We start from the raw sequence: 15,330 nt of genomic DNA, 5'->3' as shown, positions 1-15,330 counted from the left end.
AATTAGTTATTAAAAATATAAGGTGCTGAGCATCATTCTCAGTAAACTATCGCAAGGACAATAAAACAAACACCGCGTGTTCTCACTCATGGGTGGGAATTGAACAATGAGAACACATGGACACAGGAAGGGGAACATCACACTCCGGGGACGGTTGTGGGGTGGGGGGAGCGGGGAGGGACAGCATTAGGAGATATACCTAATGCTAAATGACGAGTTAATGGGTGCAGCAAACCAACATGGCACATGGATACATATGTAACAAACCTGCACATTGTGCACATGTGCCCTAAAACCTAAAGTATAATAATAAAAAAAAAATGCCCCCCCAAAAAAAATATAAGGTGCTTGACTCATGGATAGGATCAACCATCTCCGCTGAAGCTAGGAACAGAAATGCAGTTATCCAGGAAAGATCTGTGTAGGACCCTTTTGTCTGATGGCATGAACCCATGTAAACTGTATGAATGACCAAGAATTTTGCACATCTTCTATCAGCAGAAAACCTGCCAGCTTCGAGTGGAAATGTCAGAGATTGGATAGAATGGAAGAAGAATTACTCCAAGGGCAGAACCATAGCTGTAGAGGACTAGGCTGATGGTAACTCCTTGGGGTCAGAGGGTGAGACCGCTGCTCCGGTGGGTCCAGAAAACAGATTATGAAGCCACAGAGGATTATTCTCAGGACTTAAAATCTAATGAAATGTGTCCTATGGGTTTTGGCCCTGCCTGGGACACATTATCCGTTTTTTCTTTCCAACATTTCTTTTTTTAAATACAAATGTTCATTCTATGACTTTCCCTCAATTATAACTTAGAAGCCAATAACTTGTTTTATGGTGTCACAAATCCACAAATTGAGAGAAATTTTTCTCTAGGATGAGCCATACCCTTCATGTCTCACTCATAATAAATGTTTTATATATAAAACGTAATTAATATAATATAGAAATATTAATACAGTCAATATATATTAATACATGATATAACCAATATGTTAATATATAGTTCAATTAACATAAATTTAAATAATGTTATTGTCAATATATAAGGCAAGGTTTGCATTCATTTTATTATATACTTTTTGGCTGTTGACAAGTTGACACAATATATAGTAATGTAAATTATGCTGTGATTAGAAGACCTCAGCTTCCATCCTAGTCATGTCATATATTGATCTCTGTTTTTTCATAATAAAACATATCTAAAACTTGCATCACAACGATGTCATGGATGCATAGCACTCTGTCTGATACATAGTAAGTATCCCTGATTCAACATATGTGGGAACAGAAATATTTCAAATCTGATTTTCTTTTAAATTTTGGAATGTTTGCATGTATATAAGGGGACATTTTGGAGATGGAACTGAAATCTAAGCACAAAATGTATTATGTATAATATATACTTTATACACATAAGCAGAAATTGTAATTTTATGCAATATTTTAAATACTTTTCTACATGAAACAGTTTTGACTGCATTTTGACTGTGGCCCATCACATGACGTCAGGCAGGTGTGGAATTTTCTACTTGTGGCGTCATGTCACAAGTAGTTTCAATGTATGTACCATAAATTGTTTCAAAAAGTTTCAAATTATGTAACATTTCAGATTTGAGATTTTTGGATTATAGGCAGTCAACATGTAAAAAAATACATCTGTAAATAGATGCTCTATGACCTTGAATGTTTGTAAAACATCTCATCCTAATGGAGGACCACTGTAGTTGGAGAAACAGTGTGATAAAGAGCTATGGTGGAAAAAAATCTGAAAACTAAAGGCAGAATAAAAAATATCTCCATCTTTAGAGAAGGTGGCTTATATAAGCATTACAAAGAAGACAACGTTATATTGAACTAGTTGAAATTTTCTGATAAATTATGCTAAATTATTAGAAAGTTTCCGTTAACAGCAGGATAGGCAATGTGGTTAATGGAAGGCTAGTTAGAAATTGATTTAGAATTAAGTTTTCAGGGCACAGGTCAAGAAAAAACAGAGTGTTATAGTGATTGTGTTTAATTTCTCACTCTTCTATTTACTAGCTGTGTGACCTTGGGCAAGTTATTTAATCTCTCAGTGCTTCAACTTTAATATGTATATATATATATACACACACACACATATTATGGATATGTGTGTGTATATATATACATATCCTCTATGGATCTATATACACACATATATATACATATATATATACACATATCCTCTATAGATATATATACACACACACATATATATATACACACACATATATACATATCCTCTATGGATATATAGATACACACACACACACACACATGCATATATCCTCCATGAATATATTTGGAGATTTATATATGGATATATGTATGTATATATATACACATAGAGTTGCTATGAGGATTAAATTGTTAATATGCACAAAATAGCCTTATGCTTTCTGGTTCATAGTAAATCCTCACTAAAAGTGATTTTTTGTCTGTTTTTTGTTTTTAGTAGTGGCTTTATTGAGGTATAATTCACATATCATATACTTCACCCATTTTAAAGTATAAAATTCAATGTTTTTTGTTTATTTGTGATTAATTAGCCCGATTGTGGTGATTATTCTTCAATGTATATGTAGATGAGAAAATCAAAATATACACTTTAAATATATACAACTTTTAATTGTCAATTATTCCCTAATAGTGATGGAAAATGTGACTTATTGCTATCATCCCCATTTCTTACCACTATGACACTTAAAGATGATCAGATATAATCTCTAATCTTCAGCTTACATATCTAAAAGAAAAGTAAGCTAGAAAAAAATGAGCTACAATATATTCTAGTAATTGAGATAAATTAAAGATGAGGTAAATAAAATATTGGCACTCCTCCCACCTGGATGTGGGGCTAGGTTATTTTGTCTTGCATTTCAGCAGCCTGTGCAACTATTTGGATCAATTAAATATGGCTAAATTGAGGCTCTTCTTGTTTCCAGGTCTGGACTTTAAGAAAATAGGATCTTCCATTTTCTAGCTCCTGGAACACTTCCACTTAGCACCCAGCCATCAGACTGTGTATGAGGAGAGGAACTGAGGCCTGCAGACCAATAACCTAAGCTGAACTCCCAGCTGAAAGCTAACCCATCTCTAATGGACTCTCCACTCAAAATCCAGATTAGTGAACCAAATATATGACTGTTGTTTTTAAGCCACTATGTTTTAGCATGGTATGTTACACACCAATAGATAACTAAAACTGTTCTCTTACCATCTCTTTGTATTTTCTAAATAATAAAATATGCCTTTGATTTTACAAGAAACAAATGTTAGATGGCAGGGCTGAAGTTAAATAGGAACCTAATGTTCACAACGACTAACAGATTTGTAAATTGGGCTTATATTTCTACATCAAAGTTCTTAACCTTTATTTATGCTATAGTTTAAAGCATGACTATACTTTTCAGCTGACTCTCTTGAAAAGTGGAGTATAATTCATATATTGACACCTGGATATATTATATTTTAGTTCATGATTCCATTTATTACTGAAAAATAGAAGGCATTGTCGTTTTACTTTTATAGACATCTCCTTGATAGATTTGTGTTAGAGTTAACTCAATTTTTTTAATGTAAGATTTAACTCTATGACACTAACAACCTGTCGTCAGTCACTGAATATAGTTCAGTATCATTTGAGTCACCAAGGCTAAGATATACCAGATAACTGTTTCAGTACAGGTGACTTGCATTTATTATCTAAGTGCTTATAAGAACTTCCTCTAACTAAAATATGAGAGGTCTAACTTTTACCCCTTTACTCACATCAAAAGCATAAAACGCTGAGTTATGTAAAGAGGGGATTTCAGGGAGTTTGAGAACTTACTCAAATGATGTAACTCATTTCGGAAATGACTTGCTTCATGCATCTTTTAGATAGCTAAGTCCAATTAGCTAAAATTATAGTTGAATTGAATATGTAAATACTTATAAAGTTGGCCTAATTGGATCCACAGGGTGGTGTAGCATCTGTGTTTAAAGCCCAGCAATTGTGAAGAGGTTTCGGTTGCAAGCTTAGGGGAGGCTGTGAAGACTGGCAAGTCTATGTCCTCCCGTGGAATCTGAGATTTCACAGGCAGTATCTGAGGATGGGTGTGAGATTACTGCTCAAGCCAGAAAGATTAACAGCTGCCTCGATGGGAACAAGAGTCACTAGGAAATTTGATTCTATCATTCCTGAATCCAAGGTGGTGTTAACAAGCTTATTGTGCAAGAAAGCAACCTATGTTACTAATCTAAGCTGTGTCTGTTTTTCTGCTTATGCCTATGAACTAGAACATAAGAAGTAGTAGAACAAATGATATGAATCTACAAATTATGCCACATATTTTAATTCTTCACTATTTAAATAATTAAAAACTAAGTTTTCTTCTAAATGTGTCACATAGTATAGATTTTCTAGGGTGCACTTAAAAAATTTGGTCTACTCAAGATGATCAACCTGTATCAAAATAAACTTAGATTTTTTGAAGACTCTTCTGTTAAATTGGCCTTTGACCATCATTGGCACTTACTTTGACCTTATAATACCATAAATATGTACCCTTGATCAAGACTCCAGCTGATAGACCCTTAGTATAGATATATAAAAATAACAAACCTTATCTGAAAATCTGTTTTAAGTCAGCTTTTGCTGTGAAAGCTGTTACAATTACAAATTATTTCCATTTGGTTTCACCGAAATTCAATTAACTTTGAGCAAAAATTAGCAACACTAATTTTTAAATAAGGATGGGGTGAAGGTGATAGTTATTGTGGAGCATTGATATGATAGAAGCAGTGAGGGTAGAAAATGTGTGAACACTAAATGTCTTTATTACTCATTTTACATTTCATCAGGCATCACACGGCATGAAAATATGCTGTCTTGGTCTATTTTCTTGCTAGCACCCCTAAGATATCACATACTTGGCTGTCTCTTCTTCTAAAAGCCACGGTCCCTTGGGAGCTAGCTATTATTTTAATGATCACAGTGATGATGAGTCTCTGAATACCTTAAGGTTTGTATACTAAGGATTATCTCAATTTAGCTAACACAAGCTCTATGAATGTGTTGCATATAAAATCATTTTATCTAAGGCCACATATTCTCAAAAGACATATTATGTTGTATTTTACACCTGATGCATTTACAGTCCCCACTAACAAGCAAGAAAAAAATCTCTTTTACAGATTTTGAAGTATATATTTTTAAATTATTGTTGCTTCTAAAAATACAAAAATAGATTTGGAGGTTGATATTTTTGGCATGGGCTCTGAATATTTTCATGTGGAAGTCAGCAACCTAACAAGCCTGACTTACTGAGTGGATCAGTGGGTTGTAATTCTGGTAACTTATTTTTCAACTAGCTTGAGGCTAGGTCTATCTCAATTATGTTTCAGGTTGTATAATAGATTATATGGCATATTCAATCAAGTTGGTATTGTATTAAACACATTAGAGACAATTAATGAATATTTTTTTCCTGTGAGTTGATATTTAAAAAAGAGTTAATTATGTAGAATTTTTTGAAAGTCTTTATTCAGTAGGACTCAATACTGGTCTGATCATCATCCTACGATAATGGGATATAGGTCACAGCAGGGAGAAAATCAATAGTGCTGATGGGCTATTTTATTTAAATCTCAAGCAATTTTCTCTTCATAATAAGAAGACATTTTCCAATTAAGTTGTAAATTTGAACTAATATATTGTTTTCTATAAGATACTTTATAGCTTAACCAAAGCATTAAAAAATGTATCTCATCAATGATAGAAAGTTATTATCACATTTAAGAAATTAGTTTATAAAATTAATAACCATACTGATTTAATAGAATGCATCTGAATTTTCTTAGGAGAAACAAATTATTATTTTTCAATGCCTTGTGTGCACCTGCATCATGCATTGCATGACAGCTGAAGGTTGCTGACAGCCACTTCACTCTGCGTTTTATCCCCCAGGGGCGATTTAGCACTCTAGGATAAAGCATTGCAGGACATCCTGTTCTAGGAGGGGCAAGAACAGAGTGTGGACTGTTCTACACAGTTTCTTTTTGTCTCAGGGTGTTGAATTCCCAGCAAATTCTACAGTTATTTTTGAGAACTACAAGCAAGCAAGAAAGCAAGAGCTGGATTGGCAAAGGCTATTCAGGGACTTGCCTTGCAGAGACAGTAGCAAAACAAGTCTCTGAAAGCTTTTTAGATGGGTATCAAGAAAGTTATTCTGCCACAGTTTTCACTTGTTATTGACATTAGATAGAAATAATACTTCACTTTCTACATTCATTAAGACATTATTTCACAGGAATATCAGGAATAAATGCTACAATAAATTAGGCTACATATAACTAAGCCATTTTATAAAACTTCAGTCATCAAATTTTACTAGTGTAGTCATTATCAGTCTAACCTAACAAACAATCCATTTTTATACACAATCTACCAAAAGTTCGTGTAGGTGATGAGAGAAAATTCTGTCTTCCAAGTGCTTAATTTAAAATTAAAAGAAAAAGACAAATGTATTGAAAAGTTTTAACACCAGTAAACAATGCAAATAATAGTTCAAAGTCATCATATGAGAAATGATTTAGACCATATGTGTTGTAGATATAATATATAGATTTTATGAAAATCTATATATTATAAATATATGATAGATTTATGAAAATGGAATAAAAAGGTCTTTGAATAAAGCAGAACAGAAGGACTTGACAATTGCAAAATCAGCATTTCAGTAGATAGGCAGAAAGTGAGCTCTATAGGCAAACAATTCACACAGGTATACAATGAAAAAATATATGCATATAGAAAATTTGTGTGTCATGGGGGTTTGGAGTACAGATTATTTTAATACCTCATCCAGGTAGTAAACATATTACCTGTATTAGTCTTACTTCACACTGCTATAAAGAACTGCCTGAGACAGGGTAATTTATAATGGAAAGAAGTTTAATTGACTCACAGTTCCACATGGCTGGGGAGGCCTCAGAGAACTTGCAATCATGGCGGAAAGGGAAGCAAACGCGTGCTTCTTCACAAGGCACCAGGAGAGAGGAGTGACATAGCGAAGAGGGAAGAACCCCTTATAAGACCATCAGATCTCATGAGAATTCATTCACTATCATGAGAACAACATGGGGTAAACTGCTTCCCCTGATCCAATCACCTCCCACTATGTCCCACCCTCAACATGTGGGTATCATGGAGATTACAATTCGAGATGAGATTTGGATGGGGAGCCAAACCATATCAGTACTCTATAGGCAGTGTTTCCATCATCTTCCTCCTCCTCTACTTCACCCTTAAGTAGGCCCCAGCATCTGTTTATTCCTTCTTTGTGTCCACGTGTACTCAGTGTTTGGCTCCCACTTATAAGTGAGAACATGTGGTGTTTGGTTTTGAGTTCCTGAGTTAGTTTGCTTAGGATTATGGCCTCCAGCTACATCCATGTTGCTGAAAAAAACGTGATCCCATTCTTTTCAATGGCTGCATAGTATTCCATGTGTTATATGTACCACATTTTCTTTATCCAGTCTACCACTGATGGACATTTAGGTTGATTCTATGACCTTGCTACTGTGAATAGGACTGCAATGAACATTATGTGTGCATGTGGCTTTATGGTGGAATGATTTATATTCTTCTGACAATTTTCTGATGAATGTGTTGATTCTTAAGTTTATCTGAAATAATAACAATTTAATAATATTTGTTACAGCCTACATTACCCTGTGCTGAACACACTTTCCATTAGTTTACAGATATTGATCCATCGATGTGAGTGTTTATAGTTTTATCTTACTGATATGGTTTAGCTCTGTGTCCTCAGACAAATCTCTTAAATTATACTCTCATAATTTCCACTTGTTGTCAGAGGGATCTGGTGGGAGATAACTGAATCATAGGGCAGTTTTCCCCATACTGTTCTCATGGTAATGAATAAGTTTCATGAGATCTGATGGTTTTATAAGGGGTTTTTGCTTTCATGTCTCTCTTATTCTCTCTTGCTGCCACCATGTAAGAAGTGCCTTTCACCTTCTGCCATGATTGCAAGGCCTCCTCAGCCATATGGAACTGTGAGTCCATTAAACCTATTTTTCTTTTCAGTCTCAGGTATGTCTTTATCAGCAGCATGAAAATGGACTAATACAGTAAATAGGTACCAGTAGAATGGGGCGCTGCTGAAAAGATATCCGAAAATGAGGAAGTAACTTTGGAACTGGGTAGCAGGCAGAGGTTGGAACAGTTTGGAGGGCTCAGAAGGTGACGGAAAAATGTGGAAAAGTTTGAAACTACCTAGAGACTTCTTGAATGGCATTGAGCAAAATGCTGATAATGATATGGACAGTGAAATCCAGGTTGAGGTGGTCTCAGATAGAGATGAGAAACATGTTGAGAACTGTAGCAAAGGTGACTCTTGTTATGTTTTAGCAAAAAGACTAGCGACATTTTGCCCCTGCCCTAAAGATTTGTGGAACTTTGAGCTTGAGAGAGATGATTTAGGGTATCTGGTGGGAGAAATTTCTAAACAGCAAAGCATTCAAGAGGTGATTTGGGTGCTGTTAAAGGTATTCAGTTTTAAAAGGGAAATAGAGCATAAAAGTTCAGAAAGTTTTCTGCCTGACAATGCAATAGAAAAGAAAAATCCATTTTCTTATGAGAAATTCAAGCCAGCTGCTGAAATTTGCATAAGTAACAATGGGTCGAATGGTAATCCCCAAGACAATGGGGAAAATGACTCCAGGGCATGTCACAGACCATTGCAGCAGCCCTTCCCATCAGAGGCCTGGAGGCCTAGGGGGGAAAAATTGATTTTGTGGGCTGGGCCCAGAGTCTCTGTGCTGTGTGCAGTCTAGGGACTTGGTGCTTTGTGTTCCAGCTGCTTCAGCCATTACTAAAAGGCGCCAAGGTTTGGTTCCAGCTGTGACTTTAGAAGATGAAAGCCCCAAGCCTTGGCAACCTTTATGTGGTGTTAAGCTTGCAGGTGTATGGAAGTCAAGAATTGAGACTTGGGAACCCCCGCCTAGATTTCACAGGATGTACAGAAACACCTGTATGCCCAGGCAGAAGTTTGCTGCAGGAGCGAGGCCCTCATGGGGAATCTCTGCTAGGGCAGTGAAGAAGGGAAATGTGGGGTCAGATCCCCCCCACAGAGTCGCTACTGAGGCACCACCTAGTAAAGCTATGAGAAGAGGGCCACCACCATTCTCCAAACCCCAGAATTGTAGATTCACCGATAGCTTGGATTGTGTGCCTGGAAAAGCTGCAGACACTTAATGCCAGCCAGTGAAAGCAGCTGCCTAAGGGAGTGGGAACCCACCTTTTGCATCTCAATGCAGTGGAGGTGCCAAAGGCAGTGGGAACATACCTTTTGAATCAGCATGACGTAGATGTGAGACAGAGTCAAATATCATTTTTGAGCTTTAAGATTTGACTGCCCTGCTGGATTCTGGACTTGCGTGGGACCTGTAGAACCTTTGTTTTGGCTAATTTCTCCCATTTGGAATGGCTGTATTTACCCAATATTTGTACTCCCATTATATCTAGGAAATAATTAACTTGGTTTTGAATTTACAAGCTCCTAGGTAGAAGGGAGTTGCCTTGTCTCAGATGAGACTTTGGACTGTGGACTTTTCAGTTAATTCTGAAATGAGTTAAGACTTTGGGGGACTTTTGGGAAGACATAATTGGTTTTGAAATGTGAGAACATGAGATTTGGCAGGAGCCGGGGTGGAATGATATGGTTTGGCTCTGTGTCCCCACCCAAATCTCATCTTGAATTGTATTCCCATAATTCCCATGTGTTATGGGAGGGACTTGGTGGGAGATAATTGAATCATGGGGGCAGGTTTCCCCATACTGTTCTCCTGGTAGTGAATAAGTCTCATAAGATCTGTTGGTTGTATAAGGGGTTTCCACTTTTACTTCTCTCTCATTCTGTCTTGCTGCCACCATGTAAGAAGTGCCTTTCACCTTCAGCCATAATTGTGAGACCTCCTCAGCCATGTGGAACTCCTGAGTCCATGAAACCAATTTTTCTTCCCAGACTTGAATATGTCTTTATCAGCAGTGTCAAAATGGACTAATACATTTACTTAATCCTCAAATAAGACGTCTGAGGCACAGAAGTAAATTGCCCTACCCCAGATCACCAGGCTACTAACTAGTAGAGCATGTTTGCTCAGTCAGGATATCTGGTTCCAGGGACCACATATTGGCCATATATATTCCATCTATCCTAAGTTCACTTTGAAACACTACAGGTTCTTTAGAGGCAAACAAGAACACATCCTTTTTTATTTTCCCTGTCAAAATTCATATATTGGTATATTATAGCAGGTAATCTCATAGATCTATAGTTGCTGAGGTCCAGGTTAGAATTCTGGCTTTGCCATGTACAAGCTATATGACATTATATAAGTTCACATGTTCACAAGTTCTTTCTGTTCCTCAGTTTCTTAATATAGACAATAATGTACACCCTCCCTAGTTGCTCTAAAGATAATTGATCCATTACATGTAAAATGATTAGCACAGTACAGGCTAGGACATATTGTAAGTATTTAACAAATAATCTTAATAAAGAAATAGGAAATGAAGAAGCAACAGCAGAATACATGGGTAAAAGAATAACACTGAGGTAGCAAGATAGAATTAGCATACAGCTATGCTCTTATTATGTACTAAGGATTATTTTAGGCATTTGATATTTCTGAACTCATTTAATATTCAAAACACTTTAAGACTTTGGTGGTATTACTATGCCCATTTGTAGATCAGAAATCTAAGGCACAGAGGGATTAAATAAAATTTCCTAAGTTCACACAATTCTAAAGTCTAGACACATATATATTGCACTAAATTGCTTTTCATTAAATATGCATGTGTTCCTGTGTAAATCAGTAATTCTCAGGTAGATGAGGCATATCCTCCTACAGTTCAAGTCAGAATGAACCATGCAGGCTATTTTCAAATCATACCCACTCCTCCTTGCTCATTGCTCTATGAGCTCTTGTGAATGACAGGTATATTTTATCAGGGGAGTTAAATAGTTGACACATACAACATTTGATTGTGTTGAATTTTTAGACATAATTGAAATTCATACAAGTTTAAAATGTACTTTTCTAGGAAAAAAGTACAAACTTTTCAAACTTTTCTGTCTGGAACAGAGAAGTACATTTCAAAATGCTTCAGAAATCATATTTCTGTTAATTTTGTCTTCAGATTTAGGCTTATTTCTTGGATTAAAATACCTCTAGATCTTGTAATTGCTCTAAACAATTTTCTGCTTACCATTGAAAAGCTTTAATACAAAATTCCACCATAAAACCTGCAAATGGTATTATGTATACATATGCCATATGTATGTATACACACACACATATTGATCTACACATACACATACCAAATGCAAATACTATATAGATCGTGAATATATTGATACATTATACAGTTACAGATATAGTGTGTGTATATATATACAGTGTGTATATGTATAAATATTATATACATATATGTGTATATATATTTTAATTTTAGATTTTAGAAAATTTGAGAAGATAGTACAGTGTTTCCACATACACAACTCCTAGATTCTACTCTTATGTCACATTAGCATAATACATTTGCTACAATTAATGAACTGATATTGATATAGTACCACTAACTGAAATATGTACTTTGTTAAAATTTACTTAGATTTCAGATTGACTTAGTTTTTAGCTAATGTCCATTTTATGTTTCAGGATCCTACATAGGGTACCATGTTTCATTTAGTTGTTATGTGCCTTAGGGTTTTCTTGTCAATGACAGTCTCTCAGACTGTTTTTGATCATCTTTAGAGTTTTGAAGAGAATTGGTTAGGGTATTTCAGAGAATGTACCTCTATTTTTTTTTTTTACTTTTTAAGTTTTTCTTAGATTGATATTGAGATTTTTAGAAGGGAGACAATAGGGGTAAGAGCCCATTCTTACCATATCATATTAAAAGCACATGCCAAGAACATGACTTATTATCATTGATGTTAACCCTGATCACCTGGCAGAGGTAGTGTTTTTAAAGTTGCTCCACTGTGGCAGGGCACAGTGGCTCACACTTGGAATCCCAGCACTTTGGAAGGCCCATGGGAGCAGATTGCCTGAGCTCAGGAGTTCAAGAGCAGCCTGTGCAACAGGGTGAAAACCCATCTCTACTAAAATAGAAAAAATTAGCCAGGCATGGTGGTGTGTGCCTGTTGTCCCAGGTACTCAGGCAGCTAAGGCAGGAGAATTGCTTGAACCTGAAAGGTGGAGCTTGCAGTGAGCCGAGATCAAGCACTGCACTCCAGCCTGGGCGACAGAGCGAGAGACTCTATCTCAGAAAATAAATAAATAAATAAATAAAATTGCTTCACTGTGAAATTACTCTTTCGTTCTTTTCTGTGCTATACTGTTTGGAAAGAGGTAATGTGCACAACTCACACTTGAAGAGTGGAAAGTTGTGCTCTGCTTCCTTAAGGGCAGATGCATGCATAAATTATTGGGATTTTTCCACATGGAAGATTTGTCTCTTCTCTGTTTTAAAATGTGTTTATTTGTTCATTATTTAAAGTAACAATATAAACTAATGGACATTTTATTTTGTTGTCCAAATTGTTCCAGCCCTGGCCATTGATATGGTTTGGCTGTGTCCCGAGCCAAATCTCATCTTAAATTGTAGTTCTCATAACCCCCACATGTTGTGGGAGGGACCCAGTGGGAGGTAATTGAATCATTGGTTCAGTTACCCTCATGCAGCTCTCATCATAGTGAGTGAGTTCTTACAAGATCTGATGGTTTTATAACGGGCTTTCCCCCTTTAGCTCAGCAGTTCTCTCTCCTTCTGCCGTGTGAGAAGGATGTGATTGCTTCCCCTTTCCACCATGATTGTAGGTTTCCTGAGGCCTTGCAAGCCATGCTTAACTGCGAGTCAGATAAAACTCTTTCCCTTTATAAATTACCTAGTCCTCGGTATTTCTTCATAGCAGTGTAAGAACAGACTAACACAGTAAAATGGTACCACAGAGAATGAAGCACTGTGAAAAGGATACACAAAAATGTGGAAGTGACTTTGGAACTTGGTAACAGGTAGAGGTTGGAACAGTTTAGAGGACTCAGAAGAAGGCAGAAAAATGTGAGAAATTTTGGAACTTCCTAGAGACTTGGAGGGCTCAGAAGACAGGAAGATGTGAAAAAGTTTGGAACTTCCTAGGACCTGTTGAATAACTTTGACCAAAATGCTGATAGTGATAAGGACATTGAAGTCCAGGCTGAGGTGGTCTTAGATGGAGATGAGGAACTTGGAAACTGGAGCAAAGATGATGATTGCTGTGTTTTAGCAAAGAGACTGATGGCTTTTTGCCCCTGACCTAGAGGAAGCAGAGTATAAAAGTTTGGAAAATTTGCAGAAAATTTACCTCCATGCTGTTCTTGTGACAGTGAGTGCATTCTCATGAGAGCTGATGATTTTATAAGGGGCTTTTCCCCCCTTCACTCTGCACTTTTCTGTCCTGCTGCCATGTGAAGAAGGATGTGTTTGCTTTCCCTTTCTACCATGATTCTAAGTTTTCTGAGGCCTCCCCAGCCATGCAAAACTGTGAGTCAATTAAACCTTTTTCCTTTATAAATTACCCAGTTTCCGATATTTCTCCATAGCAAAATGAGAACAGACTAATACAGCCATGTAGAGGTTTTATTCATTTGGCTCTCACCTGTGTACTTTTGATATACTCCCATTATTGTGTGTGTATTTGTGTGTAAGTGTGTGGTCTGTACTACTGTTTTGCTTTCTGACACTGCAATATACTCTAATCATTTTTTATGTGTTTCCTGCCTTAATCTTACTATCAGGTATTCCTCCAAGGAGCCACAGTTTATTTTGTTGAAAATATATTGAAAACAGTCCTGGGTGTTAGGTGTGGTCATGATTAGTGGGATGTTGTTGCTTCCAAGTGTTTTAGCTGACAAAGTATGGAAATAGATGTATATATACTAATTCAGGTATCTATATATATATAACTATAAATATTGCTATATGTAACTATGTATATTGTTATGTATATTTGTATTTCTATAGGAAACAATATATATAGTTACAACTATACCCTACATTTTTATACATTTTTAAGCAGATTGAGCAAGTTCCCATGTATTTCTAGTTTGCTCTAAGTATAAAACAAACAATTGTTGAATTTTGTCAAAGGTTTTTCATATCTGAGCCAGCCTTGCATGCCTGAATTAAAGCCCACTTGATTCTGACATACAATTTTTTATACAATTGTTACATATGATTTGCTAATTGTTTGTTTAGAATTTCTAATACATGCATTTGGTGAGCTACATTTCCATTTAGGCACTGATTAACATCTTATGTATTTGATGAGTTAAATTATGTTTTCATATAGTTCAAACTATTCTAAAAATTTATCTTGAGACTTCTTTGACCCATGGGTTATTTAGAAATGAATTGCCTAATTTTCAAATATTTAAGGGTCCTGTAGTCATATTTCTGTTATTGATATTTAATTTTTCTGTGGTTTGGGAGCATGCTTTCCATGATGTCTACTTTTTAAATTAGTTAAGGCCCAGAATGTGGTCTATCTTAATGGATGTTTTATGAGAGCTTGATGAGAATGTAAATTTTGCCATTGTTGGGTGGAGTATTTTAAAAATTCCAGTTAATTTAGTGCTGTTCAACTTATCTATATCTTTATTGATTTTATACATGCTTGATCTGTCCATTCCTGGTAGAGGGAAATTAAAGTCTAGATTAATAATAATTGATCAGTCTATTTCTATTTTAAACTCTATTGTTTTTTGTGTCATATATTTTGACACACTGTTGTTAGGCACATGCATGATTTAAATTTGTATGTTTCTTCAAATTTAAATTTATATTTAGATAATTTATTAAATTTAAATTATAATTGCATAATGGCTCTTTATTATTGCATAATGGCTTTCTTTATTACTGATAATCTTTCTTTCTCTGAAGCCTGCTTATCTTAAATTTATATGCTTAGTCCAGATTTCTTTGGATTAATGTTAATATGGCTTATAATTTTCTGTTCCTGACTATTAACCTATCTGAATCTTTAAGATTTTTTTTTCTTTTAGACAATCTATAATGGAATCTTTTTAAAAAATTCACAATGAGGAGTTTCCTACTTTTAAATGGCATTTTAAAATTAATATATTTATACCTTTCACATTGAAAGTTATTGATGTAGTTGTATCAATAGCTACTACATTTGTAACTGTTTTCTACACATCATATTTGCTCTTTGTTTCTTTTTCTT

Source organism: Symphalangus syndactylus, chromosome 2 (genome assembly GCF_028878055.3).
Source record: "Symphalangus syndactylus isolate Jambi chromosome 2, NHGRI_mSymSyn1-v2.1_pri, whole genome shotgun sequence".
Lineage (NCBI taxonomy): Eukaryota > Metazoa > Chordata > Mammalia > Primates > Hylobatidae > Symphalangus > Symphalangus syndactylus.
The sequence above is the reverse complement of the archived record's forward strand: the minus strand, read 5'-3'. Positions refer to the sequence as shown.